This window comes from Amblyomma maculatum, chromosome 11 (assembly GCF_055883805.1).
Source record: "Amblyomma maculatum isolate TAMU_Amacu chromosome 11, ASM5588380v1, whole genome shotgun sequence".
Classification (NCBI taxonomy): domain Eukaryota; kingdom Metazoa; phylum Arthropoda; class Arachnida; order Ixodida; family Ixodidae; genus Amblyomma; species Amblyomma maculatum.
In genome coordinates, this window is record NC_139354.1 from 73,409,251 (window position 1) to 73,434,545 (window position 25,295).

The following is a 25,295-nucleotide window of genomic DNA, read 5'->3' on the forward strand; positions in this document are numbered from 1 at the left end:
AAAGACAGGTGAAAATCTAAACAACTTTGATTTATTGTGTATATCTTGCAAACATGTGAGAGTTGGAATAAGCATGGAAACACACTGTCTCTTGCAACATCTACAAGGCAATGACAATAACATTTATACTCGACAATCGAGCTGAGAACTCCGTGTTTGTTGAAGTCAAAAAATAAGTAAACATAGCATGGCCAGATTACGTCGATGAAGCTCCATGCTTGATCCATAGCAGGATATTGAAAACGCTGCCCTGCCTGGCGGCGGCGCTTCTGTTCATAAGCTACAATTATTATAGCAAAGTAACAATAATTGGCGAATAGGTGTTAAACTTTTTGGGACTAAATTATTAATTTTTCAAAGAGACACGCCCCTCAAAAAAAAAAAAGGTTATGCAGGCTATCTCTGAAAGCCAGTGGACTCATACCTTTGCTGGATGCCATTCGGTTTATGTACTCGGCGATATATCTAAGAATTTGTCAAAGTTTAGTTTTACTATCTGAGAAATGTCGACAGGAATTTGCCAAGAACGACTGATATGCAGACATGCACATGGCAAAATGGCATGCGTCGAAGAGCACATAAAAAGAGCAGAGTAAAGTCAACAGGGGGAAAAACAGCAAAACGACAGAATAGCGCATAAAGACAACGACATGCCTTAAAATAGCATAACAGAAAGCAACGAAATAGCGCATGGAGAAAATAACGCAGCTGCAAAATAACACAATGAAATCTCACCAAGGCAAAAAATAGCGCAGCGCAGGAAGATGCACCAAATTTCAGGGATAATTGTCACCGCCAAGGACAAAGGATAACCCACGCGGTAGCAGAGTTAAGCTTTAGCTATTGCTCATTTTAGACGGAGGTAGACGGAGAATGACATAGGGTCACAACCTGGTCACAAATCATCAAAGCTCAGCGAGTGAAAACAAGTCAGTCGAGAATACCACAGATGCAAGCCTCATTGACTCCCTCAGCCGACGCATAGTGCTCTCCTTTATTCTCAACTTTCAGGATCCAACCGCCACCATTGCAGACGCAATAAAACATCATGCACAAACACAACTGCACCTAGCCGGCGCCTCTGAGCTCAGAGGCTGCAGGAAGGTACTGGGTGACATACGATGTGCTCGCACCAAAGAGTAGTCGGCCACTGAGCAGGCGCGAACTGGACCCGCAAGAATAGAGCCAACCGCTAGCAAGTTTGGTGACTTTTTATGCTTAGCGCAGTAGCTTTGTTAGGTTCTCGAAGCATCAAAACTGTTCTGTTTGCCTTTGCTGCGATTGTGATCAGAATTGGAAGGTTTTCCAATCATTCACGGCATGTCGTCTAAAGGATGGACAGTCTTAAACTTCACGTTTTCTTTGAACCACTCTGGCACGGCCCATGGCATACAAATAGCAATTGAAAAGCCGAAAATTATTGATATGGTTAATAGGAGGATTATGATTTCTATGCTACTGCAACTCCAAAGAGCTGTCAAAATGTGCATTGACAAAATATAACTTCTGAAATACTCAAGAAGTTACGCTCGCAGAATATGGTAAAATTATTCATAATTGATTTTAGTATTTAACCTCGGTAGAAACCTGAGAGAACCTCCTTGGTAGGTAACTGCAGCCTTTACTACCTCAGAAATATCTGAATAAGATTATCTCGATGAAAAACGCATTAAACCTATTTCAAGCGAGTGAGTGCAGCAGTTAATTGCTTCGTACGAACTTTCCCGCGAGGTTATCCGGTACTGCAAGGCAGGATGCCCAGGTTTTTGGAAAGTTTAAAAATACAAATCATTTCCCTACTAAGATATATCGCTACAAGCCTATTTGCTTGAGGAGTACACATATCAGCTCCATTATTACACGTGTTAAGAATCCCATGGCGTTAAAAGCCTATATTCAACCTATTATCCCTTGGTTCAGCATCATGACGAATGGTCTTTAATGTATCTGACTGCAAAAGTTACCACTTTGAGCCCCATGAATAATATTTTGAGAAAACACTATATTAAGCATATGCTAGTTGTTCTTTATTTTAAAAGCAAAATAACGCTGACCAATTCCTGCTTCCTTAGCAAAGGTAAAACTGAACCAGCAAAGCCAAAGAAACGACGAGTGCATTGCAACTGACTTAGCAAGCACATTCTTCGGTCTACACTGCAGCGTACTGTGTTGCGCTGTTTTGTCACTGTGCTATTTCCTCCTGTGATATTCTCTCCTCTTGTAATCTTTCTTGTTCTTCCGCGTACAGTTTGCTTGCCGTGCTGTTCTTTCCCTAAGGTGAATATTTAAAAAAATGTTTTTAAACGTCCTCTTTCTCATGTGCTGTTCGTTAATGGTATCGAAAGCGATTAAAGGTAAGAAAAGTGCAAAACTACTTCGCCACAACGTGTTACAGTGTAGAATATTGATTATTTCAATGCCTAGCTTTAATGGGCGTCCTTTGGCGTGCTACAATTTCCTGGAATGGCTCTCGCAAAATATTTCTTCTTTTTGGAGCACGCGCTGATGGTCTCTAAATAGGTGACCCTCTCACTGAGCATATGAAAAAAAAAATGAAAATATTTTAAGGAAGTGGTCTACGGGCAACAACATTCCGCTTACAGTTCCAAGACTAGAAAAGCGGTCAACCAGGAAATACGTTGCAATTAGCATGAGAAAAAACGACTGCGAAGTAAATTTAAATCATTTATATTGAAGAAAATTACCGTGCAGACGACCATATTATGAACTATTCTTTAAATCCCGATCATTATTAGCCAAATGTTGAACAAACCTGGACAAAATTTGCGCTTGCGCGCTGGTGGTATCCGCTGTTTAAAGTGATGTAATAGGCATAGGGTCCTTGAAAAACTTGTCGGGGACACTTAAGCTCCACCTTTAAGGGTACGACGCAATAGCATTTCTCCCTCATCGAATATAAAACCCCATTTTAACCAAGACTTGTTCAAGTACAGGTGTGGGTAATTATAGAAAATTTTATATTGAGAAAACCTCCGCCATGTCGGTAGGGGACATGCAAATGCTTGCTTGTATGTTGTGTTGTATTTGTCATAAACTGGCACTAAAACGACAGCAAAAAATCCTGCGTGGCTAGGGTTAACGTGAAATTAATGTTCCTGGCAAGCTGTATCTGATATCACTCTCCCATAGTAAACAATTACAAGGGTTCAACGCTGCTGAACCAAATATTGAGCGAAAGTATTAGCTCTAGGTGACCGAGCGTTCTTCTTCCTCTCTTTTTCTTCTTCCTCAGCCCACATATAAAGCCCCGCTTTAACCAATCTGTATGAACGTGCCTTAGTTGTCTATATGGGTACCGTGAATACCAGGGTTCTAGAAGGCTGATTCTGGCATAACCGTCCCATGTGAAACGAGGAACCAAAGTTGGCTGCTTCTGCGTGCCCAGGTGGGGTGTGACGTCACAGCGTCACGTGGGTAAGATGTGGCTACAGGCCGCTCTACGCTGAAGGCTCGAAACCTAGAGTAGTGTAATAGGGCGTTTATTGACGCTCAGATGGAGAGCTGTGAGGACAGGACCTTGCAACGGCGAGCCCAGCGTACTTCTTCTTTGTCTTCGTCGCACAACGCACAGGTGCATGTCGATGGCTGAAGTGCTGACTATCACAGTACATTTTCCCCCCGGGTAAAAAAAAGGAGCCATCCTGGCGACTTATGGCGCGGAAAGCACAGCGGGGTCATAGAATGGCTTCAATCGGTTGATGTGAACTGTTTCACGACCACGGCGACGCAAGTCCGCAGAGGGCGTGACTGGCTCAACTACGTAGTTGACTGCATATGTTTGCTGGAGGACCCTATATGGCCCGTGGTAGCGAGCAAGAAACTTCTTTGAAAGGCCGGGGGTTGTGGAGGGCACCCAGAGCCACACCAGTGTGTTCGGGAGATATGACGAAGCTTCGCCGGTATCAAGGAGGTATTTTTGTTGCCACTGATTTTCTGTTGTGAGAGAGCGGGCGAGCTGACGGCATTCTTCTGCGTACGTGACGGCATCGGATAGCGGGGAAGATTCGGAAACGTCAGGGCGGTAGGGAAAAAGTGTGTCCATAGTACAGGGTGGCTCGCGCCCGTAAACGAGAAAGAATGGAGAGAATTCAGTAGTGGCCTGTGTCGCGGTGTTATATGCGTAAGTAACAAACGGTAGAACTTGGTCCCAATTGGAATGGTCGGTGTTCACGTACATAGCCAGCATGTCACCGAGAGTGCGGTTAAAACGTTCTGTCAGTCCATTCGTCTGAGGGTGGTACGAGGTAGCGGTGCGGTGTATGATGCGGCATTCTTTCAGGAGAGCCTCAAGAGCGTCTGATAAGAAAACGCGTCCGCGGTCACTGAGCAGTTCGCGAGGGGCACCATGGCGAAGAACCAGGTTTTTCAGAATAAAGGCAGCCACGTCGCGTGCGGAAGCAGACGGCAATGGTGATGTCTCAGTGTAGCGGGTTAGAGGATCCACTGCCACGATAATCCAGCGGTTGCGAGCTGAAGTTGTAGCAAGGGGACCGTATAGATCTATGCCGACACGATCAAACGGATGGGCAGGACAGGGCAACGGCTGCAACGAAGCAGGGGACTTGAGAGGAGTTTTTCGGCGTTGGCAAGACTGGCAAGAGCGGACAAAATGGCGGACAAAGCGGTACATTTCACGCCAGAAGAAGCGTAGACGCAAGCGCGTGTAGGTTTTCAACACTCCGCCGTGGGCGCACTGGGGATCAGTATGGAAAGCAGCACAAATTTCGGCGCGGAGATGACGGGGGATGACTAAAAGCAACTTCCTTCCGTCGTGAAGATAATTGCAGCGATAGAGCAGCCCGTCACGAATTGAAAAATGATGAGCTTGGCGGGCAAGCGCCCGAGACAAACGACCTGGAGAGTGACTTGAAAGAAAGTCCAGAAGTGTAGATATCCACAAGTCGCGCCGCTGTTCCGTGGCCATGTCGATAGTGGCAAGCGAAGACAAATCGTAGGCGCAGATCTCATCAGACAACGAAGAGGGAGGCAGCGGTGAGCGCGAAAGAGCGTCCGCGTCAGTATGCTTGAGGTCTGAGCGATATATGACACGAATGTCATACTCTTGGAGGCGAAGAGCCCAGCGAGCAAGGCGGCCGGACGGGTCCTTGAGGGACGCCAGCCAGCACAGAGCGTGATGATCAGTGACCACATAAAATGGTCGGCCATAGACATACGGACGGAATTTGCCGATGGCCCAAATAATGGCCAAGCATTCTCTTTCCGTAACAGAGTAATTGGACTCTGCCTTGGTCAAGGTGCGGCTTGCGTACGCCACCACATAGTCTCGGATACCAGGTTTGCGTTGGGTGAGAACGGCGCCTAGCCCAATACCTCTAGCGTCAGTGTGAATCTCAGTTGGCGCATTCGGGTCGAAGTGGCGGAGGATGGGAGGGGAAACTAAAAGACAGCGTAAAGTGTTGAAGGCGTCATCACAAGCAGGTGTCCATGCGCAGAGGTCGGAGCTGCCGGAGAGGAGCTGGATGAGAGGAGCAATAATAGAGGCGAAATTTAAGATGAAGCGGCGAAAGTAGGAGCACAGGCCGATGAAACTTCGTAGCTGCTTCAGTGATTTTGGGCGTGGGAATTCGGCAACTGCACGAAGTTTGGTGGGATCGGGAAGAATGCCATCCTTAGAAACGACATGACCTAGAATTGTTAGTCGGCGAGCAGCAAAGCGGCACTTCTTCAGATTCAGTTGGAGGCCGGCGGTAGCGAGACAAGTGAGAACGTCCTTCAGTCGGAGCAGGTGGGATTGAAAATCGGTAGAAAAGACTACGATATCATCGAGATAGCAAAGACAGGTTCGCCACTTGAATCCACGAAGCACAGTGTCCATGAGGCGTTCAAATGTGGCCGGGGCGTTGCAAAGCCCAAAGGGCATGACGTTGAATTCATATAATCCATCTGGTGTGATCAAGGCAGTTTTAGAGCGGTCAGTGTCAGCCATTGGCACCTGCCAGTAGCCAGATCGTAAATCCAACGAGGAGAAAAACTCGGCGCCCTGCAAGCAGTCTAGTGCGTCATCGATGCGTGGCAGAGGATAGACGTCCTTGCGCGTGATCTTGTTGAGCCGGCGGTAGTCGACACAAAACCGGAAAGAGCCATCTTTCTTAGGTACCAACACAACTGGAGACGCCCAGGGACTGTGGGATGGCCGAATGACACCACGACGGAGCATGTCGTCCACATGATCAGCAATTACTTGGCGCTCCGAAGCCGACACGCGATAGGGGCGCTGGCGCAAAGGTGCAGTTTTACCGGTGTCGATGGTGTGCTCTACGACAGACGTGCGGCCAAAGTCAGTTTGAGGAAAGTCGAATGAAGAAGCGAAGTTCTGCAAGAGGGCGACAAGTTGATCACGTTGCGCAAGTGGAAGATCAGCATCAATAGCATGTTGGAAAACGTCGGAGGGCGTCGAAGCGGTCGCAACATCGCAAGAGCACAGACAAACGTCGAAGGAGGGGGTTGAGTCAGCAAGAGTGGTGATATGACTGGGATCAAGCTCTTCAAGACGTCCAATGCATTCGCCACGGAGCAGGACTGCTGGGCAAGAAAATGGGTTCGAGGCGTAAAGTGCACTCTTGCCGTCTTGAATTTCGAGAATTGCGAACGGAAAAAGGAGGCAGGGATGACGGGAGGTGGCTTCGGAAGGTGTAAAAATTGCAGTCAAAGGAGTTACCCACTCACAAGACAGTGGTACGAGGGCAGCAGAGAACGGAGGAATGTCGGTGTCATGGGCGACGAGAAGTTTTGCAGTGCGGGGAGGGGTATCACAGAAGGGGGCATCACAGAGGGGGGCGAAGGCAATTTGCGCACGAGCACAGTCAATAACGGCTTGATGAGTCGATAGAAAATCGTATCCGAGGATGATATCATGCGAGCAGTTCGGCAGAACAATAAACTCGATGGGGTACAAGACGTCTTGAATGAGCACACGGGCTGTGCAAGATGCGGAGGGGTGAATGTGCTGTGATGAGGCGGTGCGGAGCGAAAAGTCGGAAATCGGAGTGGTCACTTTGCGAATTCGACGGCAGAGCGCTTCACTGATGACGGAGACGGCTGCACCGGTATCGACGAGAGCGAGAACTGTGGCGCCTTCTACAGAAACTTTGATAACATTAGCGGGACGACATGGAGGAATTGAGGAATTCGAAACAAGCGCAGTTCTTGCCCCCGGAACTGCGACTGTTAGTTTCCCTCAACGGTGCTGGTAGAACGTCGCAGCATTGGAGAAAGCGATCGGCGACAGAGGAGAATGTGATCGACGAGTGGTATAGGTTTGGCGATCTTGTGGGACAAATTGAGAACCGGGCGGAATCATTTGCGAGCGTGAGTCGGTATCGTACGGGTAAAGTCGAAAGTCAAGCTTTGAAGGTTGGAGGCGCTGGCGACAAAGGCGCGCAACATGGCCCGGCCGACCGCAGACATAGCAAATCGGAAGGTTGTCCGTAGTACGCCAAGGTTTCATAAGATGTGGGCGGAACCTTGAGGGTGGGGCTTGAAACGAAGGCTCAGCATGCGGCGGTGAACGGTAGGCAGGGACCTGCACATAGCAGCCAGACGTGGGCGAAGGTGGTGGCGTAGCCGTTACTTGGGCATACGTGAGAGGTGCCGTCACAGGCGGCAGCACGGGGTTGGACGGCAAGACATCAGCGACGTGTTCTTGCACGACACGGCGTATAGCAGGGGCCAAAGATGGAGCCAGTTCAGGAACGAGGCGGCCCGAGTCTTGAAAATGGGGAAGGAGTGAGATTTGACGTGCGACCTCTTCACGAATAAAATCTTTGATCTTTTGATTCAGCGGGCTCCCTTCAGAAGTTGGCGAACCATCCAGGGCTAATGCGGATACGCCTTCGTCGCACACACTGGAGCGGCGCCTAGAAGCGCGCCGCTTGCGGAGCTCGTCGTAGCTCTGGCAAAGCTTCACGAGTTCACTAACGCTGGTGGGATCTTTCGCTACCAGCATCTGGAAGGCGTCCTTAGAAATGCCCTCGAGGATGTAGCGGATTTTGTTTGCTTCCGGCATGGCCGGGTCGACTCGTTTGCAGAGATCAACGACGTCTTCTATGTAGCTGGTAAAGGTCTCATCAGCGCGCTGAACACGATCGTGTAAACGTTGTTCGGCACGAAGCTTACGCACTGCCGGGCGGCCGAACACTTCCGCGAAATTCTTTTTAAATGTCGACCAAGATGACAGGTCAGCCTCATGGTTACGAAACCAGAGGTTCGCCACGTCCGTCAGATAGAATATGACGTTACTGAGCTTGTCTGAGTCATCCCACTTCTTGTAGCTGCTTACTCTTTCATACGATGACAGTCAGTCGTCGACATCTTGATCGGCCGTGCCGCTGAACAGGCAAGGATCACGCTTTCGCACGATGCCAGCACACATGATCGTGGGTGGAACGGCCGGCAGCGTCGAAGGGGACTCGTCTTGCATGGCGGTCGTAGAGGGTAGTGTACGGCTTCGCAGTTCCAGTTTGGGTGGGATCGTTTCCGGCACCTCCGCCGATTGTAATAGGGCGTTTATTGACGCTCAGATGGAGAGCTGTGAGGACAGGACCTTGCAACGGCGAGCCCAGCGTACTTCTTCTTTGTCTTCGTCGCACAACGCACAGGTGCATGTCGATGGTGAAGTGCTGACTATCAGAGTACAGTAGTATTGCTTTCGCAATAAAATGAGGCCAAGTTTGCAGCTCCTGTCACACCTAACGTCAGGCAGATCTATGTTGACTCTGTGCTCGGCCATGGCAGCCACCAGCGACTGACTGCCAGAACTATGCTCCTGACGTTTCGCTCAACACCCCGACGCTGGGGTCGGACACCCACGCCAACTCCAGCGCCTGTGCCGGGTTTTCGGGAAACGGGGCTGTTAACGCGAGAGCGGTAAAATAAAGTGTGCCTCTGACAGGTGATAGTTGGCAGGCGAAATAGCCGGGCTCTCACAGGATGATAGCCTAACGTTAGATGCTAGAAGCTCAGTCATTTCACATTTTAAATATTCAGCTATTAATAACAAATGACAACAAATAAGTGAGTAGTACGGCTAGATTTATCTGTTCATAATTCTCGTATTTTCACTGGTCTTAGCCTTGCCGTCTAAAAGTGTTAGTGATACCCTTTATCACCGAATATAAATCAGGGTCTTAAAAATGAAGCTTTCATTTGCACTCCACTGATCGATAGCAACCAGTAAGATCCCTAAATACCAGTGATAAGCCCGCTGCTATTGGAAAACACGGCTGCCTATCTCAAGACTGCGTGCACGAAATTGAGTAATAAGGTAGGGTTTAGCAATTAGCTCAAAGCTCACTGCCGATTTAATACGGGTAGATGTCATTGTCAGAAAACTAGTTAAGGATTATGCTTTATTGGCACTGCGTAATAGGCTCACAAAGCATCGCTGAATGGCGCTGATCTGATGAAGTCGCTGGGTAATGCACCACCTTATTTCGCCCAGAATACACAATACTGCCCAAAATTCGAAGAAGCAAACATAGTTAACGGCCAGAGACTTCTTGTTTACTTCTAGATGTAGAGCAGGCCACTGAGGGCTATGAGTTACTACTGACGGCGAAACGCGGTTCCCATGATAGCGACCAATCCTGCAGGAATTGTATCTCGGGATACTTCGGTTTTACAATTATGCGCAGCACGGGAGGTAATTGGTTCAGACGGCAAATGAAATACAAGCTCAGTTATAGTAAGTCGTTGTGTTGTTCGTTGTATTCATTTCGGCTCTTATGATATGGTTACGATGTATGTATTATCTTTGGTCCGTACTTATGAAGCTTTTGGCGAGGATTCGGTGTTCAGTGATGCCAACCCGCAGGTATGCCTTTGTATTGCGCTTGCGATATATTTCTGTTATTGGCTCATAGACGGAAATCTGTTAGTGAGTTCCTCAGCAAAGGATGTTTTGTAACAACATAGCCTTGTTCCTCGATATTTTCTGATCGCTGTACAAAAGCCCTTAAGGCGCATTCAAACAAGCTAGTGGCGTACTTCGCACGCAGTATAATTTGGTTGCTTCCAGAGCGGCCGCAGAGCATGCAAAGAGCATAAAGAGTCGACAAACAAGGCCCATGCGGGGAGCGAGACGCTGGAGAATTTTTCATTCCTTTCGATTTCTAGTCATGGTATTACATCATTGTAATCTCTGCGATACCGCTCCAAGCCATCTAGGCCACTGGCGACATTGATGAGTTTTCACAGAACGCGGAATTTGGCCTTTTTTGTTTCTAAAGAAAGGATGCGAGACGTCTTAGAACGAGACCTTTTAGTTGGAAAGCAGTCCTTGCGGAGAACCTGGCAAAAAAACCTATATAGTTTTACCCGCGGGTCTCGTCCTTTAGCGTTTCGCGCGTTCACTTCGCGGGGGGTTGTGGCTGAGAGTCAGATGTGAGCGTAACCTATGTCAAGTTTAATAACAAAATGCTAAGGTAAGCAGCTGTCTCATTTTACGATATTGATCTCTATGATAGTTTTGTGTTGCTTCGGCGGAAGCATTTCAGTGTCCCGAAAAAATGGAGCGACAGTGCTCGTTTGTTGCAAGTGCCCAAGCTAACTGTCTACTCCAGCGATGTCCTGACGTTTCAGATTTCGTCGCTACGCTAGAAATGTCATCCCAGCCGAAAAAAACTACAGAAATTTGTCAAAAATACGAGAAAATATCCTGTAGTTCTGTCGCAACCATCAAAGTTTTCTGTAGTTCTGCAGTACTTTTCTGTAGTTCTGCAGTTTTCTGTAGTACATTTCTGTTGTCTGTAGTTCTGTAGCACTTTTCTGTTGTAACTACAGAAATTTCTGATGTTACTACAGAATGTTCTGTTGTCACAACAGGTTTCCCGTCAAAAACCGCACAGAAATTCTGTCGTAACATCAGACAATTTCCTGTTGCTTTTTCCGACTGGGATGTTGCTGCCGCGCGGCGAAATATGAGCTTAAGTTTCTATGGGTGAGCCTCAAAGGAGACTATATATATGCCATACACGTCCCTTCTCTTGAAATGAGAACAGTGTTATTTGATCATTAGTGAATCAAGTCGATGTAAATAATAGCAGCAACGAAAAGATTCTATTTGCCGCAAAACCATCTTTTTAATTCAAGATAGGTATGAATTTTGAAATATTCAAGATCTGGTGAACGTGTCAAAGCTTAACGTTTAAATTTATTGTATATTCGTACCTAGTAACATCTTTTGTATGCAGGCAAACAAGCTCAACACCTTGAAGTTCTTGAATACCAGAACAGAAACAATACTTGCGCTATATTTACTTCGTGGTTCTTTAAACAAACCGAAGGTAAGTATAAAGGTGCAAAAGCCATTTTTATGTGGTTTGTTCACGTCTAACTTATTAACTGTGAGCAGAGGGCTACTTTGAAAGCCAATATAGACATTGCTGTAGAGGTGCTTCAATTTTCAAATTTTAATTTGAAGGCTGGTACTTACCTGCTATAGGAGAAGGAGAAATGAAAAGTGGGTATTTCATATATAAATATTAGAGACGCCGAAACTGACTGAGCTGAAGTAGCGATCAAGTTTAGGCCACGAGACGTCATGCCTAGAGAAACCCTTTTATGATTGAATTATAACCAGATGTGAGCGTAACCTATGCCAATATATAGGAACAGAACGGTAAGAAGAGGAGCTGTTTGATTTTACGATACCATTAACGCACACGTCACTTTGGATGCTTGATCTGTAACACCTAGAAATACACAGACAGAGCTACTTAAAACGCCTTCCATTGAGGCGTATGTCTGGAATGGACGAAAATTGAGAGCAAAGCAGTAAATGCCCACTAGTCTGGTTGACAACGCAGAACGAGCTGAAAGGAGTGATTGTTACTAAAGTTTCAAGTGCGCGGAAGGGCGCCGCTGACAGAGAGCATCAGGTGGTTCGTTTGAAACCCGCCGCCGGACACCCACCGGTAAAAATGGGTACAAGCGTCCCCCGGCCTGGCGCCCGGCTCTCACAGGGGTGTGCGCTTGGAAAAGGCTCCGCAAACCCCGCTGCGCTCCTTCTGGGGCAAAATAGTTTCGAACACTTCAGCCTGCTAAGGTGGTTCGAGTTACCGTGTTTCACGGGGTTCAAAACTGAAAACGAGTCGTGCCTCTCTATGTCTGCGTCCTTCGCCTTGTTTCAGTCTTTACTAATATGTAACAACTGGCCAGCCCTCCACTCTACTGAAGGAGTGATCGGCATACATTGTTTTATGTGGTACAAATATGTTCGATATATAAAGCAGATTCGAATCTTAAAACTGCATGAGCGAGGTGCATCCTAACGCTTCCGTATAAAACCAGAAAATTATGATAAGGAGAGCAAACGAACCCTTAGACACAATGCTAGAGTTTGCTCCGAGTTGAGATTGTTCTAAACTCTGGCAAAGGCTTCAGATGTAAGACATATTGACGCCAGGACACGAAAATAAACAACTGACCCGATTTTCAGTTTTATTGGTTTCTCTATAGTCACTTTAGAATATTCATTACTTTGGCTTCGTTTCTTGTGTTTTTGTGGGCAGTGACATAGTGGGCCTCACAGACCACCTCTTTCATTCAATATTGCAGATATTTGTTATTCTACCGAGGCCTGTACCTGTGCAAGTAAAGGGTAGAAGAAATAAGTTAGCTTATTTTTATTGCATCCTTTGTGGTACTTTAAAGCATTTTGTAGTGTGCAGGATGGGCACATAATGTGCTTTAAAATTGCATTTAACTTATACTTTGCTGCATACCGGGAAGGAGCGCTTGTATTTTGTAGCTCGTTGATAGGTTGGGGTGGCTTTATATCACCTAATAACTGCAATAGAGACGGCTTCTCTCTTTATCACGTGGCCTGGAAGACTGCGCGCCAGATCTGAACGGAACAATGATTGTGAAGGGTAGCGCTTAGCAGTCATGTGCTAACTATGGGACGAGCTGTCGAAGGCAGGTGACAGAAATGCTCTTTCTAGTTGCCTGCTGCTGCAAGTCCAGAACGAAGCGAGGCAGCTAAGGTTGCCTTAATTAAAGCTTTAATATCCTCCCGGTGCCACCATTTAAGGTAAAAGTTTTGTGTTGTTATGATTAACCATCTGACAACGTATTTGGCGAGAAATTATGTTTCTATATGTCCAAAACATTTCTCACTCCAATAGATGTTTGTAGTCCTTTAAACAATTAGGCAGGGTACCTTACCTGGTTACTTCTCTTGCCATAGTATCCCTAGCTCAAACAGAGTAACATTTCCTCATTTACCGCGTCAATCGGTGATTTCGTCACAGTTAATTCAGTACACGTGCCACCGACACTTCCTACAAATGTCACGGTTCTGCGAAGGAGGAAGCAACTTCGGTTCGCACAAGCATGCTCGACGTGCAGCCTCCGAAAAGAAGTGCGCAGCCCCACTTTACAGTCTTCACAATTTCGGCAGGGAAACAGTTGCGTTGGAGCAAAAATGGAGAAAACGATGACGCCCCACCCGCTTTCTGCACAACTCCAGATTCCAGGGATTTCATGCCAACATATGTAATTGAAATAAAAACTATATAGCCAGACTGGTTGGGCCCTTGGTATTTCAAATGTAGCTTAGTGACATTGCCTAAGTATTAACATATACAATTTAGTAATGAAGGCCAAGCTGGAAGAACTGAATGCTAAATATTGTTCATGGAAATTGCGCACACAACACTGAGAGTGCCAACTTATCGGTCGAGTCATAAAAATATATCATGTGAACAAGTACGTTTATGCAATAGGAAGACGTTAACGTTATCAACCCGTTGATTCTGTGTGGTTTCATATCAGTGCTTGTGCCTCAGGACCTAAAATTTGCAGCTTTGCGGCTTCGCGAAATTTGAAAATGCTTTTTCCATCTGTTCCAAAAAATAATTCTTTCTTCGAGAATACGACGTGCCATACAGGGAAATTAGAGGTACATTCCTCTCCATCGGCCCATTTCCCACCGCATATTATCACGGCGGAGTGACAAGGTGACCGGCACAATCGAAAAAACAGTCACAAAACTCTTTATTAGGATGACTTGCTCTCGCAAAATAAATAAGAGAATCGGCGGCGGAGATAACAAGAAGCCTGCTCGTCGATCGTCGCAATAAGAATACCCGTCGTACTTGTCAATGCTCAGTGTAAAGGCGGCGCACAAACATCTATATAAAGCCGCCAACAGTGCCTAACGCAACCTAGAGCATTGCAGAAAGATACGCGAGTGGTCGGAATCTTCGAGAGACATCTCCACGCATCTTCGCGACAACAAAAGACTGATAAAGCTACGTCTCGCGACAACAAACATGAAAAAAAAGCAATACAGAATTGATCTCGGCGCTACAATCACACTGATAAGGTCGCATGCAAGAAGCTGTAACAAATACAGATTGAATGGTCTGCGGTTTTCTCCCCCCCCCCCACCCTCTTTAGTATACATCGCCTTCATGTTTTAAATAAAGCAAGAAGGTTAAGCATCAACATTAGACAGTTCAAATATCACGGATTCTTTAACGCGCGTAATACGGCTTCAAGCGTAAAAAATGTACGAATCATGGGTGGTGGTAAAAACTTTTATTTGAAGTAGGGGTGTGGGCCCCCTAGGGAGACCCACATACTAGGTGGTGTCCCTAATGGGGGATACTATTGGTGGATGCTGCCGTCCTGGCTCTTCGGAACAAAGCCTTTTTGGGCTCGAAGGTTCGAGCAGCCAAGCAGGGCCGCCTCCCAGTCCTCTAGTGTAGAGGTTAGGGTTGGGGGCTAAAACTGGATTTTGTTGGACGGCCCACACCATGTAGTGGGTATCTCCTACATTGTCACAGTGCTGGCACGTGCCGTTGACGATCGGGTCAAAGTGTTTCATAATAGCCGGGCATACATTATGTTGGTAAAAATCCGAATTAGCACGCGTTCGGCGCCTTCCTGAGCCCTTTTGCTTGTGTATTGTATCGCCGATGATTATATTTGGATTCACGAAGGGCGTGGCGGAACTATGAGACCGGCTGGGTAACACCTCTGGCAGAAAGAATACGTCGAGTGACCATGAGGTATGCAGGTCCTTCGACAAAACATATAATCTCGATTCCTGGTCACCAGGGTCTGGGCTGAAATGAGGCAACGATTAGGGTTTCCGCAGAATTCATCTCCCGGGTACCTCCCGCAGACTCCACGGAACAGGATGAGGGTCAAATCCTTACCAGATTTAAAGAAAGTATAGAATATAATGCGAAAGCATTAATTCGCTATGTTCACAGATATCTCCCGCAGACCGCGTCCGCAGACCGCCTTAACAAAATCGTGACCGCCACAGTTGTGAGTGATTGAGACGTGGTAGAGGTTCATTGCTGGTGTCAATCAATAGAATGTGACGTAATGTTGTTGACGAATAAATATTTAGGCCAGAAAGGTATTTAGGTAATTAATTACAGGCGAAAATGTAAAAGTTGTTTGCAGCAGTGGTGAGTAATTGAGAAGTGGTGAAGGTTCATGAGTGGTGTCGATCGATATATGGTGAAGGATTGTTTCCGAAAAAATCTATAGGCCATCAGGTTAATTAGATAGCTAATTAGAGGCAACAATGTAAAGGTAAATGCGAAAATGGTCTCATTAACCAATGGATTGGCGAAATATTTGAATGTATCGAATGCTGGAATAGTTATATAAATCTGTCAGTTAGGGTGACGTGAAGAATGTGATGTCACAGAACCTGAAGTTGAGCCAAAAAAGAGAATAGGAAGGGATTGGCGCGCAATTTTGATGTCTCAGCGACTAAACTAGTTAATCAAAGCAGTCAATTAGGGTGACGTCAAGGATTTGACGTCGCGCAAAGGAAGTAGTGCCGAAAAAGGGCATAGGAAGGGAATGGCGCACAATTTGAATTTACCGAAGGCTCAAATGGGTAAACAAGAAGTGAAGTCATGGGACTGCAAGGATGACGTCGCGCAACCGCAAGTGGAGTCGAGAAAGGGAATAGGAAGGGATTGGCACGCAATTCGAAACTACCAAAGACTAAAATGTGTAAACAATAAGTGAGTTATGCAATTAGAAGCAACCACCAGTAGCCTCCGAGCTTTCGAATTACTCCAATGCAGATTCTGCTGTGCTCTTTGTTGTTTACGAATTCTGGGTGCGCAAGTCGCTGTTGGAAGGCTGTCGTATCGTCGGGACTGACTTCTTAGTTCAGTTGTCCGACGCGGCGAAGAATTTTGTATGGCCCTAAGTGTCAACGTAACAACTTTTTACTTAGTCGGTGACACGTGAATCGGCGTCCATACCCAGACTTGGTCTTCCGGCTTGTTGTATTCTCAGTCGCGTCGTCGCAAGTTTTATTGTCGCGCGTCGGTGCGTTCTTGGTCTTTATTAGGCAGCCGGGCGAGTCGTCGGGCTTGCTCTGCACACTGCAAGTAGTCGGCGACGTCGAGGATGTCTTCTGTCACGTGTGGCTGCATCGCATCGAGCTTTGTCGTGGGCTCCCTGCCGTACACAAGCTTGAACAGGGTTGATCTGATTATCGTCTGTACGGCCGTGTTATACTTGAAGATCACATACAGCAGAATGGCATCCCATGCCTTGTGTTCGGCGTGGATGTACATGGCGAACACGTCTGCGATTGTTTTGTTGAAGCACTTCTTAAGACCGTTGGTCTGGGGATGCTAGGCAGTTGCCCTCCGGTGACTAGTTTGACTGTTGTGCAAAATGACCGGCATGAATTCGGCCGTCAAGGCAGTTTCTCTCTCCGTGATGAGCACTTCAGCAGAGCAGTGTATCAGTAGAATTCGTTCGACAAAAAATTTAGCAACTTCTGCTGCTCTACCGGCTTTCGCTTCAGCGTAGCGAGTCATGTAATGGATTCCCACGGTGATTCATGACACACTGGACTGGCTCTGCAAAGCAAGGTAAAAAAGCAAGTAAAGGCAAATTGCCCGTTCTGTGCAAACTCATCAATGTCACCAGTTCTCCGTATGGCTTGCAGAGCTACCAGAGCTATGGAAGAGAATACATTGATGTATTACCATGCCTGGCTAATGAAAGGAATGAAGAATCCTCCAGCGTCTCGCTCCACGCGTGTGCCTTGTTTGTCGATTATTTGTGCTCTTTCCCTGCTTTGCAAGTTCTCCGAAACGAATAAAATTTAAAGATATCTAGCGTGTGAAGTACGCCACTAGATTGTGTAGCTCATCGATGGGCGTAAAGAGTGGCTACTGGCAAAAAGATGTCGACCAAAGAGAGTGCAAGCAGACCGAGTTCATGACACCAGATGACCTCTTCTAGTTCAAGGTAATGCCGTTCAGACTCTGCTCCGCACCCGCGACGTTCCAGCGAGTAAAGGATACAGTACTGGCTAGCTTGAAATGGCATATTTGTTTGGTGAATTTAGAGGATGTCGTTGTCTTCTCTTTGATATTTGAAGACCAATAGAAAAGGCTTCGCGCAGTGCTCGACACAATCAAGTCATCAGAGATAACATTGAAAGCAGAGAAGTGCCACTTCGCTTAGGAGGAGCTGTTGTTCTTTAGCCACATAGTAATTAATGACAGCGTTATTCGAGAACCAATCAAAAGAGCTGCGATCGGGCAGACTCCCAGCCAGGTGATAAGAAAGCTATGCGCCGAGTCCTTGGGCTATGCGCGCATTACCGATAATTCATCAAGAACGTTTGGTCCCTCGCCGAAGCTTTGACGCTGCATAAAAGGCAGACGTACCGCTTAAGTTGAGAATGCCGCAAGTAAAAATCTCTGAGGAACTAAAGCGCTGCTTACTGTCCCCACCTGTTCTCGGTCATTTTGAAGAAAACGCCGAGACTGAAATGCATACCAACGCAAGCAGCGTAGGTATAGGCACCGTTATCGTTCAGAGGCATGCCGGTGTAGAAAAAGTTATCGCTTACACCAGTAGGTCCCTCTCATGAACCAAAACCAATTATTCGACGACTGAAAAAGAATGCCTCGCGATCATCTGACCCACGTCGAAATTCTTTGCGTACTACCTATACGTACGACCGTTAAATGTAGTAAGCGATCACCATGCGCTCTGCTGACTTGCCAATTCGAAAGACCCCTCCTGCCGCCTTGGATGATGAAGCATACGCCTGCAAGAATAAGTCTGGTCGCAAGCACTCGGATGCAAACTGCTTGTGGCGGGGCAATGCAGACTCGCCTCTGAAGGAATGCGAAGAAGGCGCGCCTCCTGGGCATCAGGTTTGCATAGCAGCAGCGCTCGGATCCTCTATTGGAAAACCTGGAGGATTACCTATAAGTAAAAATGCTTCAGCTCCGACAGTCTTCAGGCATCAGCTGTCATCCTTCGCGTTGCACAACTACGTCCTTGAGAAGAAACATTATCCACCAAACAGGAGAACATACCTCCTTGCTGCGCCTAAGGAACTCCAAAAGAAAATATTGCATGCGTTCCACGATGAGCCGACATCACAGCACCTCGTGCTGTCGAGAATTATGCATGGCATCCAAGAGAGGTATTACTGGCCGCGGTTGTCTGCAGATGTTGCTGATTACGTGAAAGCGTGCCCTGAGTGCCAGCGTAGCAAGACACCTGAGATTAGACCAGCTGGTGTACAGAGCTCAATACCTCCCCCGGTAAAGCCCTTTCAACGAATTGGGATGCACCGTATCGGCCCCTTCCAACTTCATCAGCGGGAAACAAGTGGATCATCGTGGGAACCGATACATGACTCGCTACGCCGAAGTGAAAGCCCTGACCAACGGCAGAGCAACAGAAGATGCTAAGTTTTTCGTCAAAGGGGTAACATTTTTCTGAAAAGTATCAAGAACTTTATTAAGGTTACACTGGTGTGGATCAAAGGTGCGAGAGAAATTCTAACATTGAGGCAACACAAGGACTTTGTGAACTTGTAGTTAGTACAAAAACGTGGCATAGGCCGGCTAAAGTAACAGTATGCAACATTGCGATCACGAAGGCGCTTAAATAAGTTCGTTGAAGCACTAGTGCTGTTGTTAGATTCTGTATCTAGTACGAATGTAGTTTATAGGCATGAACCTAAATCACTAATATTTTAGGGGTATGCAGGAGAAGATGGGATGCAGACTTGATAGCCTGCCCAGAAGATATACTGTTAAACATATTTCCTTCTGCTGTTTTCAAACCCCTTTCATGTAAGACATGGCCTCAGAAGAAAGCAACCTTTGTAGCATGGACAACTAACACTTCCTTCTGAAACTCCGATGTTCCGTTCAAATATTCTGCAATTACTCAAATGACAGAACTGCCTATAGCCATTCATAAAATTTGATATATTCAGGACTTTTAGTGAATAATGCCTACCGTGTCATATATTCACGGCCTCAGGGCCTTCAGATTCTTGAAACCGTAAACGGGTTTCTTCATGAAGTTTTCAATGTTCGTTAGGTGCACGATAACCGATTTTAAAGTCTTTCGTTTAGCAGAGAAGTCACTCGAACCTGAATGTACCCCAATGCCGAGTGCGTGCGAAATTTCGATGACATGACACTCTTCATGGAATGTTAAAGTAAGTGCGTATCATTCTGTAGCAACAATACATCCTTCACATTTCCTCGGTGTTGGCGTCTGTGACTAGCTTAAAAGAGCCGGTACAGGTAGAATTCTATAATCCGAATTTTAGGTATGTCCTACGAGTGCGTAGCCGATTCATTTCAACGTCTTTTCGCTCCGAGCACTCCCTGGCATTCCTCCCTCCATAAGCGTAACGCACATAGTCACACGCGCACACAAGCAGACAAAAGCAAACAAAAAGTTGGTTGACTGAGTTTGTCAGTCACAGCGCAAAATGTGGCTTTATTCGCGATACATGAACTCTCTCTGTACGAGGTAGTCAACGGCCTCTGTGTTCTGGTCCATCCGGGAGCGCCTCGTAGTTGAGGTTGTGGAGGCGCCGCATGATATTATAAGTTCCAAAGGTCCGAAGTAGGGGCTATTTAGCTTTTCTAATGGCCCGCAGCGTCGAACAGGGGTCTACACCCACACCTGGTATCCAATGCTGAATGAAGCTTGTCTGTTGTGGAGGTTGTACAGACGTGAATCCTTGCAGAGTTGCTAGGTGATATGGACGTGTGCTAGTTGGCATGCTTGCTCAGGATCTTGGGCAAACTGCTCGGCGTCAGAACAACGCTCGCTATCTGTTTGCAAGGGAGCGTTGCGTACAGCATCGTCCGAACCTCCCTGCCGTAAACGAGGCAAAACGGCCTGAAATGTGTCGTCTCGTGGACTGCCGTATTGTACTCGAATGTCATATATGGTAGGAATGCATCCCAAGTCTTGTACTGAGCGTCCATATACATCGCCAACATGTCCGCGATGATATTATTCTTTTAATCAGCCCGGTGCTCTGCGGACGGTAAGCAGTAGCTTTTCGATGCGCTGTACAACTGAGATGAAAAACTTCATCATTTGCGAAGTAAAGGCAGTCCCTCTATTAGTAATAATACAGGTAGGCGCACCAAGCTGTAGTATGACGTGGTGTACAAAGAAATGGGTAACTTTAAATGTAGCACTAGGTAACGGTTTGGTATCGGAATAGCGAGTCAGATAGTCTGTGGCGATGATTACCCAACGGCTGCCACCAGCGGACCGAGAGAAAGAACAGAGACGGTCCATGCCGACTTGATCAAACGGTGCGCATGGTGGTATTATCGGCATGAAGAGGCCTGCAGGCCTTGATTTGCAGAATCTTCCGAAACTGTCTTTATCGACAGCTCTCGACAAAGCGCTTAACAACAGTGGCAAGGTTGGGCCAGTAGAATGTCTGTCGTATTCTAGCAAATGTGCAAGAATAGCCCAGGTGGCCAGAAGTTGGTTCCTCGTGGCACGCAGAAAGGATTTCCTCTTGCAGAGCTGTGGTTACCACTAAGAGGTAGGTTATCGACTCGGATCTAGAGTTCTGCTTACAGAGCCCACCACCTCTCAGGGAGAAAGTTGAGAGGCTCCGAGAAAAGCACTTAGATATGGCGACTAGCTGACCTTCTAAATAATCGATCAGGGCACCTAATTCTGGATCGGTACGCTGCTGATGAGACATATCTGAGGCGTCAACAGCTCTGAGAAATCTGCCAGCGTATTCCGTGTCTGGTGAAGCGAGCTCGACAGGCCCACGAGAGAGCGTGTCAGCATCTTCATGCTTATGTTGGGACTTATAGACTATAGTGAGGTCGAACTCCTGTTGGCGAAGGCTCAATCGCGCCAGGCTGCCGCATGGGTCACGCAGGTTGGCCAGCCAACACAGGGGATGGCATTTAGCGACCACTTTACATGGACGACCATAAAGGTATTGGCAAAATTTCGCAGGAGCCGAAATAATGGCGAGGCATTCATTTGCACAAGTTGAATAGTTCATCTCGGCGCGGGAGAAAATACGGCAGGCATAGGCGAAGACTTGTTCCTCATGATTTTGCATGACAACCGCCCCAAGGATAATGTTACTGGCGTCGGTGTGTATTTATGTCTACAACGCGGCGGAACTCGACTATACCTTCATAACCGACCCGGCTTACCCAACGAGAATGGGCAACTCCGTGTCCCGAGATACCAGCCCCGACCTCACGTTCGTCAAGAACAACGAGCCGATCCCGATCACGTGGAGGAACACGGGGGTGGACCTCGGCAGTGACCACATGATCGTGGAAATCGTCATACCGGAGCAGAGCAGTACCATCGTCAGGAAGCATACGTGGATCGATTGGACCGCTTTCAGAGATAACAGGAATCAGGAGGCGGAAGAGACCGAAAGCGACGACATCGACGCGTGGACCAACAAGATCCTACAAGATGTTCGAATTTCAACCAAGGATATAGTAACTACCCTCGAAATGAACAGAATGGATAGCCGACTGGCCCACCTTATCGAGGCCAAGCAGTCCATTCTCAACAGATTGAAAAAACAACGTCTTAATCGTAGGCTACGAAATAAAGTCGCAGAACTCAACAGAGCAATCGAGGACCACTGTCGCACGCTATGTGCGCAACAGTGGAACGAGATATGCAATGCTGCCGACGGCCAGATGCACAACGGGAAAACATGGAACTTGCTGAAGCATCTGCTCGACAAAACCAAGACTAAGTCACACCAAAGGGACCGACTGGCGAAACTCATCCATCGAGAAGTAACTAAACACGGCGCCGATAAGGTGACGACACGCATCAGCGACAGATACCAGCCGATTACGCCCACGGAGTGCCACGGGCCATACGGAGGGCTGCACAACGCCCGTCTCGACAGAGATATAGACGTATAAGAAGTTCGCACGGCACTGCAGGACCTCAACAGCAGATCAGCGGCCGGGCTGGACCGCATCACCAACAAGGCGCTTACGAACCTCGACGACAAATCGCTGTGGGTAGAAGGGGGCAGCGATGCCAACATCGAATCCACCCTACAGGCGGCTGTTGATGCGATGGAAGACCAACTCGACGGAATCGGGCTCGTCGGAGCTCCGCGTCTACCCACCCGTCAAGCACCGCAAACCCAAAAGCAGCCCGAGAGAGTACCAGACAATCAAAGTCAAGACCAGAGAGGGAAACGCGATCGCAAGCATCAACAAAATCAGTGCTGGGAATCACGATGAAGACGCACGGCAGAAACCGCGATACTGTCACCTGGCTCATTGCAAAAGCGGAGAATGCAACGAGACTACTCAAACGAGTCACGAACAAGAAAAGTGGAATGAGGGAAGAGAGCCTGATCAGACTGATCCACTCGTTCGTCATATGTCACGTAGCGTACGTGGCGGCCTACCGCAAGTGGAAGAAGAGCGAGAGAAACAAGATAGATATACTCATCGACAGAGCCTACAAGACGGCACTGGGACTGTTCGAAACAACGAGCACCAAACGCCTCCTACAGCTGGGGGGGGGGGGGGGGGGCACAACACGCTTGAGGAGATAGCCGAGGCTCAACGCGCCGCACAACTCGAAAGACTGTCTAATACCAAGGCCGGCCGGAAAATCCTGAACAACCTGGGAATTGGATATCAAGGCAGGGAGCAGACGCAGCTCCCCGTCTCCGATGAGATCAGGCGCTACATAAGACTGGACTCGGTACCGAAGAACATGCAACCGGAGTATAACAAAGGGAGGAGAGCAGCGAGAGCCAAGGCGCTGATAGACCAGCACGCGGCCGACACACACGCACGCTACGTTGACGCGGCTGAGTATGCCAAGATACACGGCTTCACGACGGTCGTCGTCGACGCGGCCGGCACCGTTCGCGCAAAGGCCAGCATGAGATGCACTAAAGCAGAGCTAGCGGAGGAGGTGGCCATCGCCCTGGCCATCGCCGACCGCGACAGCCACACAGTGTTATGCGACTCGAGGCAGGCGGTGAGAAATTACGCCAAAGGCAGAATAGCGAAGGAGGCGGTGCGCATACTGCAGGCAACCAAGAACGACGATGGCAACAGACAAGTGAGAATCAAGTGGTTCCCAGCGCACGCGGGCGAAGCGTCAGACCGCAACGCCAACCACAACGAGACGGCACACGCCGAGGCGCGCGCGCTAACTGACCGCGCCTTTGTCGACTGGCCGCTGTGGTTCAGCACCAAGGACCGAATGACCGCCTACAACGAAATAACCAAGGCGTTCCGCCTAGATCGCGGAACTCTTCCACCCCCTTGCTCGGGGCTCAGTCGAGAGCAAACCGTTTTATTCAGACAGCTACAGACGAGCTCACTCCCCAGCCCGTCGCTGATGCACAGAATGTATCCCGAGACGCACCCGACAGAAAAATGCAGAGTCTGCCGAACGGAGACGACTGGCTTCGCACACAGACTGTGGAATTGCAACAAGTACCAGGAAGAAGCTAAGTCTGGGAGGATTCCGCCGCGACTGGAAGCAGCCGCAGGGAGCAACAAGACGAACAACTCTGGGCCGTCCAGCAGGGCATCAAGGCGCTGGCCCGGCAGGGAACGAGCGAGCCGGCCACGGCGAGCGGGGCCCCAGGCCGCGCGGCCGGTGCCCAGAGGATGACGTAGGCCCTGTCCGGAGCGCGCGCGCGCTACCGCGCCTTCTACTGCACGGCCAAATAAACGTTTTACCAATCCAATCCAATGTCTCCCCCTGCTCATCGAAATGGGCTAGAACAGGCGGCGATTGGAGGCGGAGACGCTGCCTGACAAAAGCAGCTTCTTGCTCGTGAGTCCAAATAAATGTCTCTCCGAATAAGCCGAGTCAGGGGTTAAGCGAGATAATGGAAGTCTACCGATAAAACGCCGGTAGTAACTGCACAAGCCGAGAAATCGGCGAACAGCTTTTTTGCCTGCAACAGCAGGAAGCTTGTCAGGGTCGGGCTCCATGCCGGCGGCGCTGACGACATGGATGCGAAATTTAAGCTCTCAGTAGCCAAAGTGGCCTTTCTGTGGCTTAAAGTTAGGTTAGCGGGTCGAAGAGCTTCCATTAGTGACCGCAGGCGCTTGAGATATTGTGCAGACGATTCTGCGAAGACCACCAAGTCATCTTGGTACTCTAGGCAACACTGCCAGTTAAGGCCGGCGAGGTCAGTGTACGTCATCCGCTGAAATGTTGCCGGCGCGGAACACAGGCCGAAAGGTAGAACTTTAAATTCGTAAAGGCCGTAGGCTGTGACAAAGGCCGTCACCTCATAATCTCGCTCATCTACTTCAATCTTCTAGTAGCAACTTCTTAGATCGATGGACGAAAAATGCTTCGCATGCCGAAGGGCGTCGAGAGAGTCGTCAATCCGCGGCAAGGCATCCTTCTTGGTTACGCGTTCAGTTTTCGGTAATGGAAACAAAAACGTAACGTGCTGTCTTTCCTTTTAACTAGAACGACCGAGCAGAACCACAGGCTATTTGAAGGCTACATAACATCATCTTCGAGCATATCAATAACCTGGGATTTAATAACTTCGCACTCGGTCGAAGAGACGTGGTATGGTTGGTGCCGGATTGGGCGCACATCATCGAACGTCACGATCTGGTGCATGGAGATGGGGGTTTTATTCACTTTTGACGACGATGCAAAAAACTGTTTGAATTCGAGTAGCAATGAAAACAGCTATTCACGCTGGCTTATCGATAGCTCTGAACTGACATCTAGATTGTCGAGGGATGTGGGCGGTGTCGCGGTTTCTGTGGACAAGCACTCCGAGACATCAAAGATGCATTCGGCGAAAGCTACTTAATTATCCCGAAGGAGGGGCCGATATTCGTGCGCAAATTGGTAACAAGTACCTTTGAGTGACCACGGTGAAGATGGATCAAACTGCAGGCCACACAGACGCCTTGCGTTAACAGTAACGAGACGTTAGTATTCGCTATTGC

At 48.0% G+C, this 25,295-nt stretch overlaps 1 pseudogene; it reads left to right on the top strand.

The window, feature by feature from the left end:
• LOC146174160 (uncharacterized) overlaps positions 1-23,987 on the top strand; it is a 268,166-nt pseudogene extending 244,179 nt beyond the window's left edge.
• The last annotated feature ends 1,308 nt before the right edge of the window (positions 23,988-25,295 follow it).